Consider the following 10,527-nt stretch of genomic DNA (forward strand, 5'->3'; position numbering starts at 1 on the left):
TTTTTGAGGCAAGCTCTCATATATAGCCCAGCCTGGCCCACAACTCACACGTAGCTCAAACTGGCTTTCAACTCAAGACAGAGCCTTCTTGCTCAGCTTCCCAAGTGTTGGGATTACAGGCATGAGCCACCATGCCCTGATATCATGTGTTGTCTTAAAATGTAATCTGTTTATACTTAAAGAATCAGTGAGATGTACTTAAAAGACTGAATGGTTTTTTTAACTACCCGTGGCTTTTCTACTGAATGGAGGTGCAATCATTGGAAATGAAGGAATTCCAGTGATGACACCAAGGGGGGACCCCTCTGATCCTCCACTCTCTCCTGACTCTAACTCATATGCAGTGCAGGGGGTCTCTTGCATCTATGTCATGAACACACAGAGACCATTGCAAAAGAGAAGCATGTCATAGCAAGTAAGATCATGTTTGTACTTGGGTCAGGTCTACATACATGGTGTCTGGCATGAAGTGAGAGTGTCTTTGCTGGGTCACCGGGAACTTTTCTACCCTTTACCTGGAAACCTTTTCTGCCTGACCCGTTCACTGTGTCCTTTCCCTCCTCTTTCATACCTTCTTAGCCACTCCTCTCACTCTTGCCTTAGAACCAGGAGTAGGCATCCAAGCTTTGGCAAGCTGGATGAAGAAGAGTGGTTCTCTCTTCTCTCTTACATATGAAGTGACTTCTTTTTCTGTTTATATCTTCATGTGAACATTCTGGAGGGTAAGAATGACAGATTATTGGCTCAGTCACAATTTGCCTTACACATAACCTCCCTGCCAATTTCATTAAAAAAAAAAGTCTTCCTTCATGGAGGAGATAAGCCTATCTTTGTTGTAGTAAAAAAAAAATGTACAAAATTCACACAAAAATCTGTTCTGTGAAGAGGAATTTTTTATTAGATGAGATACACCTGAGTCAGTTCTGAGCAACCTAGGCGCAGGGACTTTGGTTCACTTGGCTTTTGCAGTTTCATCTTTGCCATTGTTTCATATTGTTCCAGATCCTGTTTCTAAACCACTCTGAGAGCATTCTTTTATGGACAAATGATGCTGATGCTGATGATGTTGACATCCCACACAGTGCTCTACTTCATATCCCAGGTGGAATGGCACTAGAGGGTGCTGGAGGCAGAAATCATACTGCATGATTAGCACATTCATACATTGTCTCCATCTCAACAAGCTTCATTAACCAGCCTTTTCTACATATTTCTTGTGGTGACTCTGAATAAGGATAATTAATAATTTGCTAAGATGCTAAAGTGGAAAAATGAAGAATTTTAATTCAGGTCATTTGATCTCATTTTTTTTCCCCTTTGGTATTTAACAAAAGTCTATTGAAAATCTTCTTAAATAAAAAAATACAATTACATAAAGAAGAAATGTTAATTAAGATTTTGAATTACTTAAACAGTCTTAAGGAGAATATAAAATAACTAGCTTATTCATGTTAATGGAAGATGAGGTGAATAGCAATTATTTTTTGATATGTTTATCCTCTTCAGAGGTTAATTTGAATTAGACAGAAAGAGGATGTTAACATTCTTCAATAGATTTTGGATCCTCCTAGGGTAATTTTTATTTGAGAACCCATTGTACATTTAATATGACTTTTATCACTGTGACAATGAGTTATCCCTTAACAGAATGCAGTATTTAAATATAGCTGACCAAGACTTAGGCTCATATTCCAATCCCTCAATATAAATAGAATAAAGTAAAAGACATAGAAATTTATGCAAAATATTATTCTTAAAGTCTTAGAGGCAATATTTGCTCCTATAGAAGTTACATCTTGAGAAGGGCAATAAAAGAAAAACATTTTAAAATTATGATTCTGATTTGATTACATTAAAGAAAGCACTTTGATTTATTGTATATTATTTTCAGATAGTTGTGGGCCTGGATGTGCTAGGCAATGGTAGGACTAAAGTGTCAGAATGTTTAGGAGAGAAGAGACTATAAAGGTAATATATATATACGTATACATATATATATATATACACATATATGCATATATCTACATCTATATCTATATCTATCTATCTATCTATCTATCTATCTATCTATCTATCTATCTATCTCCAAGGATATATATATCCTTGGAGTTTTCTACATTTTTCATCTCGGGTATGCATTGGAAGTTAATGGGCCACCCTTCCTTATGTAGATAATGTCAGAACCATGTCCCATGAGAGTCTAATGTTTACTTATGAGAGGTGATGGCCTCTTGTAGAGGCACAGCATGCACCATAGGCTGACTAATGTGGTAGAGGCCATGCAGAGACCCTGTGACCACCGTACTTTATTCAGGGCATGGAGACTGTGAGGTGCACCATGCCTCGGACAGGAGGTGTGCTTCAAACTTCCAAGAGGTTTGAAAGTCATGATGTCATTAATTAATAACTGACTGTGTGCTAATCAATACACTAGGTATATACTATATTGGCTTATAAACATGATGGCTTTGGAATGGCTTATGTATAAATGCTAATTGATTTAAAGTAAAGGGAAATTTCTGTCTATTGGGTCAATAGTTTATGGATTGTGACGACCTTTTAGTATGAGATTGCTAACGAATCTTTGCTCCTTCATCTTTCTCAGCCCTCAGCTTGTTCTGTGTTTTATAATCAGAAATGCCTGTAAACAAGATACATTAGAGCAATTATTGGTACTGGAATTCAATAACAGCTATAAAGCCTTTTATAAGATACCAAAGATACCACATTGGGACTTAACAATATATACCATTCTACAATGTGGAAAAAATATAAATGGAAACTTTTGTGTTTACCTCTATCATAATGTTATATTTCATGCAAAATATGTATTATACAAGCATGCTATCCTTGATGTATCATCAAGGATTTCAGGTTTGTATTGCTTTTCTTTTTCACTGGTGGAGTCGAGAAATAGACTAGATATGGGATCAGCCAGAGGGAATGGCCTCAAAGATACAGCTACCTTACTTGTTCCAACATCTAAATTATGAATTAAATACATTTAAAGCAGACTTAACATCAAAAACAAGAATTGTAGAGCTGAGCAGTGGTGGCGCATGCCTTTAATCCCAGCGCTTGGAAGACAGAGGCAGGTGGATCTCTGAGTTCGAGGCCAGCCTGGTCTATAGCCTGAGTTCCAGGACAGCCAGAGCTACGCAGAGAAACCCTGTCTCAGAAAAACTACAAAAATAAATAAATAAATAAATAAATAAATAATCGCCAGGTTAGCTTTTTCCTAGGAGACTCCTATTGACCAACATAGGAGCTGCTTATAGCAGAAGTATTATGAAGACTCAGGACTTGATTATTATAATAGAATTTGGTGCTTTAAAAAAAGGGATGTGGTTAATTCCCTGTCACTGCAGAAGGCAGTTCTTGCCTCATCCCCCCCTTCTCCTGCTATACTAGTTCCCCGCCCCCATTTTATTGCTCCATTCTTGGAGGTCTGCTTTGGAATGAAGCCAGTTGTCTTTTTCTTCTTTTCACTTAGACAAATTTTACATCAAAATACTGATTTTATATTTGAGGAAGCTGGTGGCTTTGGAATAGTACTCATGTCAGCTTTTATATGAATGTGCATGAAGTTTCGGAAGCCAAATGGTAAGGGATCTGTGACAAACAGCAGTCCTTTGCCTGAAAGACCTCTGCCTCGCCCACGGCTCTGGCTGCTTTCAGAGAGCTTGCAGCTTGCTGACTTCCTGGCATTTATCTTCGCATTCAGAATGAGTAACATACCACAGGCGCTTCGCTTTTCAGGGTTAGTGTCATTTACTGGTTTCTCCTCTTGGAAGATGGGAGTTTAACGCTTTCATGCCTTTTCCTGCCCAACACCAATCCTAGGAAGTTTCTTCAGCTGCAACCTTCTTAGGTAGGGTCTGAGAAAGAGTGTTCTTGAAGTGCTTCAGTAACTGAAACCCTTCCTGAGAATTTATAGAACAAGTTGAAATCTTTTCTTCCTATGTCCAACTATCTTACATCATCTGCTTAAGTGCAGGAATGAGTGTAAGGCAAAAAAAAAATGCTTCCCTTCCTCTGTGGTGGCATATATGGATGTACATGTGTGCATGTGTCTGTGCATATGCATACACATATATATGTGTGTATGCATGTGTGCACATGTGCGTTCATGTATGCATGTATGTACATGTGTATATGTATGTGTATATGTATGTGTGTATGTATGTGTGTGTCTGCATGTGGGTGCATGTGTATGAATGTGTGTATGTGTATATGTGTGTATGTGTGCATGCTTGTGTGTGTATAGGATTTGTGGTAGAGTTGTGTGCATGGGAGCTTAAACTTAATAAAAAGAATTGAGCTAGTGAGAGAGGTTGGGAAAGAGTGGGAAGGCAAACAATGAAATATGAAAAAGAAGGTGTGATAAATAAAAGCAAAGCCCTGGAGAGACCATCTAAGATGACTCAAAGAATCCATCTCCAGAGGGTTAAAGCCCAAGACAGTGGAGAAAACAAATACTTTTAGATTTTCACACAAAGAACTCTGCTCTGAAGTAAATATGAAGGAGGCATTAAAAAAAATAGCTATGGGTGAAGGATTCAGCACACATACATACACACACACAGAGAAAGAAGTACCTCTCATATATATACATATATATATATATATACAAATATACACACATATATATACACATATATATATATATATACATACATATGTACACACACAGACACACATAAATATATACAAGTACACACAGAAAAACAGGCACTACACACACACACCCAACCCCATATATGTATGTGTATGTGTATATATATTCAAGATAGTAAATTATCATGAATTGAAAAAGCTGAAGGTATCCAGGCCTTTCTATTCATGTCACATTGACAAGTGTATTGTTGGCTGATATATTTTGATAATATATAAAAATTATAATTATTTTGATAGCATATATTGACAGTATTTAAAGTCAGGATATAGAAGAGTTAGCTTTGTCTATTATGCAACATAGAAACGGCTGGCACTTGGAGACCCTGTCTACCTGATACTATGGAGCCAGGACTTAAACATGGCTCCTACTTGTCCAGAGCTCTTTGAATTCTAGCTATTCTTGGAATTATGGTTGATCATTTCTATGAGGAATTTTCTTTATTCTCATGCCTTTTGGCCAAGCTTATCCGTCTGCCTGCCTGCCTGCTGCTCTTATTTCCTTTGAATCCACAGCTATAGTGTGTGTTGACTAACTTCACCACACCATAAAGCTGCTGTTGCTATTCAGGTCATACACAGACCCAGACACTTCACACGAGAGATCCCCTTCAGTTTAGTAACCTATTTTGGGGACATGTTTTTGTATGACTGTCACTAAAGACACCATTATCTTAAACAACATGTGGACTTAGAGTCATACATTAGCATAGAGAGCACATGCATTTTATGTGCCTGAAACTTAACCTGGGTCCTTTGGGTATTGCCTGGTTGCTGATTCTACTTGCAAATCTCACCAGGAATATACTTAGTTCTCATTTCATTAAAAATGACTTAAGTCAACTGGAGCAGTATAGGTTGAATTCTTATTAAGAAGAGCCATTTATGTTTTTTTGTCCTGGATTACCAAGGAAAACATCTGGTTATATGCTGGTTCCTGGTTTCAGGTAAATACTTTCATCATTTATTCATTTACAAAGATTTCTTGATGACCTACTAAGCCCAATATGTAAGCATCGTTTCCCTGTCTTCATGAGGATCTCAGTCGTGTAAGAGAATCAGAACCCAACAGACAGTTAGAATAGCTTACAATAAAGGCAGGATGCTTTTAGCATGGCTAACAGGCTGTAGGATCAGAGAGGCATGCTTGGCCTCTAGAACAGAGGAGAAACAACTGATGAAAAGTCACACATAGACATTAATATCCCAAAATTAATTTGCTTGTTGTTTTGCAACAAAGTTTTGACTGTTCAAGAACATTTCATCTCATACTTTAGAAATATATGCCAAGATATATTATTTCTGTGTTTAGTATTTTCTTTTTTTTTCCAGAAATATTGACACCCTAATTTGAAGGTTTCATAAATTGCAACAAAGCAAATAGTTCAAATTCCCAGAGAAACTCATTTTATGGACTTTAGTCAGTCTCCTTCACCATTCTAAGAACTGAATCATACAATCATATTTAATTTCTGTATCTTTAAGAATAATGTTTTAATTTTTTATTATTTTCTTTATTTACATGTTGTATGATTTCTCCTTTCCCAGTTTCCCCTCCAACAAACAAACAAACAAAAACAAGAACAAACCCCTGTTGCCTCCCGCCTCCTCATGCTTACCACCCCACCTCTCCCACTTATTGGCCCAGGCATTCCCCTACACTGGGGCACAGAACCTTCACAGGGCCAAGGGCCTCTCCTTCCATTGATGATCGACTTCGCATTTTAAAAAGAAAAGTTCTCATGGTTTTGGTTACAAACATAAAAAGCCACTTAATGAGGTCGTAGAGGTTTGACTAGGTTTGACCCCATGGACTCATGTATTTGAATGGTTGGCCCACAAGGGGTGACACGATTAGGGGGTGTGGCCTTGTTAGAATAAGTGTGGCTTGTTGGAGAAAATGTGTCACTGTGTGTATGGGGGGTGGGCTTTGAGGACTCCTAGTAATCAAGTTCCACCCAGGACTGAAGAGAGCTTGCTCTGCAGAGGAACCTGTGGAGGAGAGTCTCCTGCTGCTGCCTGAAAATCAAGATGTCGAACTCTTGGCTCCTCCAGAACCATGTTTGCCTGGATGCTGCCATGCTTCCCACTGCGATGATGATGGATTGAACCTCTGAAACTGTAAGCCAGCCCCAACTAAATGTTGCCCTTTACAAAAGTTGCCTTGGTCATGGTGTCTGTTCACAGCAATGAAACCCAAAGCTAAGACAGACAATAGAGAGACGAAAGTGAAATATGTGAAATAGAAAGCCATACTTGCTTTAAGTCTATTATGTCACCTGAGAAGATATCTAGATTCACGTTTCAGGTGCATCTATCTTCTAGACATACTGACACGTTTGCTTCATGGCATGAAAATATAAAATTTAACACCTTTTAGTAAAAGGTGTTAAATCTTTCCAGGCAAAGAGATATAGAGCCATACCTTAACTGTGTTTTTATTTTTTATATGTGTAATTTATATACTATCTTAGTAATGATTTTTATTTACAGTTTCAATTAACAAGTGGTGTTTTTGTGAATATCCTTACATGTGCATGAGTTTCTACATTTTTACTCAATTCTTTCCATTTGATAATTTCTAGAGAAGAACCACTGATTTGGAGATAACATGTATTCTAAATTTTGGTAACTGTAGTTATCACCCAGTACTGGTTAGGAAGTGGTTGAGAACTTGTGCAGACATCTGAGGATGTACCAGGTGGTTATAGAAGGTGATACAGGATTTGCATATAACCTATCTTTATGTCCCTGTGTGCTTTACTAACCCCCAGATAATAATATCAATTGCTATATAAATTCTGTACATATAGATTACTGTATTTTGGAGGTGTTAATAGTAAGGGAACAAAAGTCTGTACACAATTTCTATTTCAATTCTTTTGGTCTGGTGTTGACACAGGAGACAGAAGAAACTGTGTTTTAAATTAGCACAGAGATGTCATACTGTCAGCAAGGTATGAATGTACATCTCTACACTTAATATTATTTACCTTACTATAATCAACTATATTTTTCTTTTCTTAAGAGACAAGAAAAGAATCTTGTTAGTACTTTAATTACACTATTTTTATATTTTATATTTATTGTATGTTGACCTTATATTTTTGTAAATTACTTGTGAAAATTCTCTGCTGACGTTTGGTTGTCTTATTTGTCATTTTATTAGCACTTACACTTTGTTTTTCATTTGTTAAAGCCCAACTTCCTTTATAACTTGTGACTAGAGGTTTGAGTAAGACCATTCTTCTAAGGTAACAAACTAATTTTTATTGGAAAAAAAAAATACAAGGAGATGTCAAAGAAAATAAAAAAAAATGTTAGCGAGTATATGGATAACAAAAAAGCAATTAGTATATATTGTAGAGACATTCTCTATAAAAGTGAAAATTAGTTTAATTTGGGATCTATCTAGAGTAGGAACTAGAGTGTGGGTTTCTGTGTGACCTTTGCCACCTCTGACCCGGAAGGACAGCAGGTAAAACAGGGAAGTTTCCTTGGCCATATCTGTGTGAGCCTGTGGAACAGCAGGTAGGAAAGAGAAGTGTCATCCTGTCAAACTTTGATGGATGAGCACATGCAAACAAGTTAAGGAATGAAGATTGTGGCATCAATGCTTGCCTATGTCCAAACTTCACACACTGTACACATTAGCTATTTGCAGTGCCCTGAACCCTGGACACCAATTATGCCTGTATAAAGGTATTTTTAAGAAGATCTAATAATTTGCATTATTTCTACAAATACAGAGTAAATAGAGAATACTATCATTATAGTGGCATCATTACGAAAATGGCAACCTAAACTTTATAATTATTTATTGAGATTTTTCTTTTCTGAAGACCCCAAATTTTCTTTTATTTTTGTGGAGACATTAAACTTACATCATTGGAAGTTATAGTTATTAGTTTTAGGGTAGTATAATCCTAGATAAAACCAGAAGGTACGGAGAAATCAGCATCACACTGATAAGTTGAAGCAAAGCGAGGCTGACCATTTAAGATATGCTAGTTTATTATTATTAGAGACATATATCAAAACAAATACAAAAATACCCTGAAACTGGCTTTCAAAAAAATTCTTGAGTAAATCCCATTGTTTGACAAATTTTATGTATTCTGGAGAAAGTGTAGGAGAGAATTAAAAAAAAGTACTTTAAAAGGCAGAAGGATGAATTACTATTTTTTATTTTAAATTATTCTTTTCATTTAAAGTTTATTATACTCATCAAATTCTATATTTCAGCTTACAGAAAAATGTAACTTTAAAAATTCTGTAATTAATATACTACCCTAAATTATTGAAAATAGCTTTCTTTAAGATGGAGTCTCTAATAATTTTCCCTAAAAGATAATTTTTATTAGTACAATAGCTAATTTTAATTTTATGTGACACAAACCCCTTTAATTTTATATGGTATTTTATATAATGATGTTTATTTCCTACACAAACTCTCTAGGATGTTTTATCTGTTTTATATCCCATTGAATTCTCCCCGAAACTGCACTAGTTTACAATAATTTTATTACTTTATTAATTAAACGTTTTCCAACAAGCCAGCTATGGCATTTCTTATCATCAAGGGTTCCATTAGTTTTTAATGGTGTGAGACAAAATTACCATTTACCCACATGCAATTTAAGAAGCGTCATTAACGCAGGAAAAGCACCAGGTGGGATTGCTAACAGTCACTGTTTCTCATTTTTGTTTTTATTTAAAAGGAATAACTGGTTTTGAGGGTATTCTTTCTTTCTTTTTCTTTTTTGTCATTGTTGTTACTATGTTGCCAAGTCTTCTCTTGGATTTTATGATCGAGATCATTTAAAATAATGTTCGTCTATTTCCTTAGGCACTCTTCAACCATCTTTTATTTATGTGCACACTGCTCGCCTTTTTGTGTAGTCACGTGTGTTTTGTTTGCACAGACAACAGAACAAAGACTGATCTTCATGGGTTCCAGCAAGGGTTTTGGCCAAGGTTTGGCAACGTGAGTGGTCTGGCCACAAACACCCTTCTGTTAGCAATTGCAGAAACACAGTACCTGGGGCCCTGAAGTCCAAAAGCAATTCCAGGACTCTTACAAGATAAACACTTTTTTTTTCAGTGTCAATAGTAAGAACTCTTGAAAATTAGTTATATGTCATAGGGTAGTAAGTCTTGACACCTTGCCAAATGAAAAGCACTCATTTCTATATTTTAAAGATAGGAAGCCAATGAGAAATACTCAGTTTGTAGCAATGTAGATATTTTCCAATGGTTGGGAAAAACCAAACATCTTGTAAACCAGTGTGTTATAAAATATATGGAGCACAGTGAAGACCTCTATTGGCTGCTGCCTCTAAGGAGAAGTAAAAGTTTGCTCAGTCTTACCCTGTATACTCCTTGGTTGGTGGTTGAGTCCCTAGGAGCTCTGAGGGTACTAGTTAGTTCATATTGTTGTTCATCCTAGGGGTCTGCAAAACCTTCAGCTCCATTGGTCCTTTCTCTAACTCCTTCATTGGGGACCAACCAAGGAGTATACATGGTAGGATCGATTGTTCTGGAAGCATGTGTATTTGGTGCGTATTTGGGTGATTCCTTCATGCTTTGTTTTTATTGTGCAACAAAAGTTTTGGTATATAAAGTTACTGGAATTGAAAAGGGAAATGTATCTTTTAAAAACATAAGGATTTAGATACTTCTTACACCTTTTGACACAAACCAGATTAAGGTAGGGGAAGTATGTATTGCATAATAGCCCATTCATGTGTCACAGCAAAAGTGATCAGACCCAATTTCATGTGGAAGTAGAGGATTGAAAAATCAATCATCAATGGGAGGAGAGGCCCTTGGCCCTGTGAAGGTTCTGTGCCC

The 10,527-nt window shown here is 36.5% G+C and overlaps 1 long non-coding RNA gene across 1 annotated transcript in view; it reads left to right on the forward strand.

The window, feature by feature from the left end:
* The first annotated feature begins 6,659 nt into the window (after positions 1 to 6,659).
* LOC116089171 overlaps positions 6,660 to 10,527 on the forward strand; it is a 37,855-nt gene continuing 33,987 nt past the window's right edge. The window contains exon 1 of the long non-coding RNA XR_004118197.1: positions 6,660 to 6,795. This is a non-coding gene — a long non-coding RNA (uncharacterized LOC116089171). The remainder of the gene's footprint in view (positions 6,796 to 10,527) is intronic.

Source organism: Mastomys coucha, unplaced genomic scaffold (genome assembly GCF_008632895.1).
Source record: "Mastomys coucha isolate ucsf_1 unplaced genomic scaffold, UCSF_Mcou_1 pScaffold14, whole genome shotgun sequence".
Classification (NCBI taxonomy): domain Eukaryota; kingdom Metazoa; phylum Chordata; class Mammalia; order Rodentia; family Muridae; genus Mastomys; species Mastomys coucha.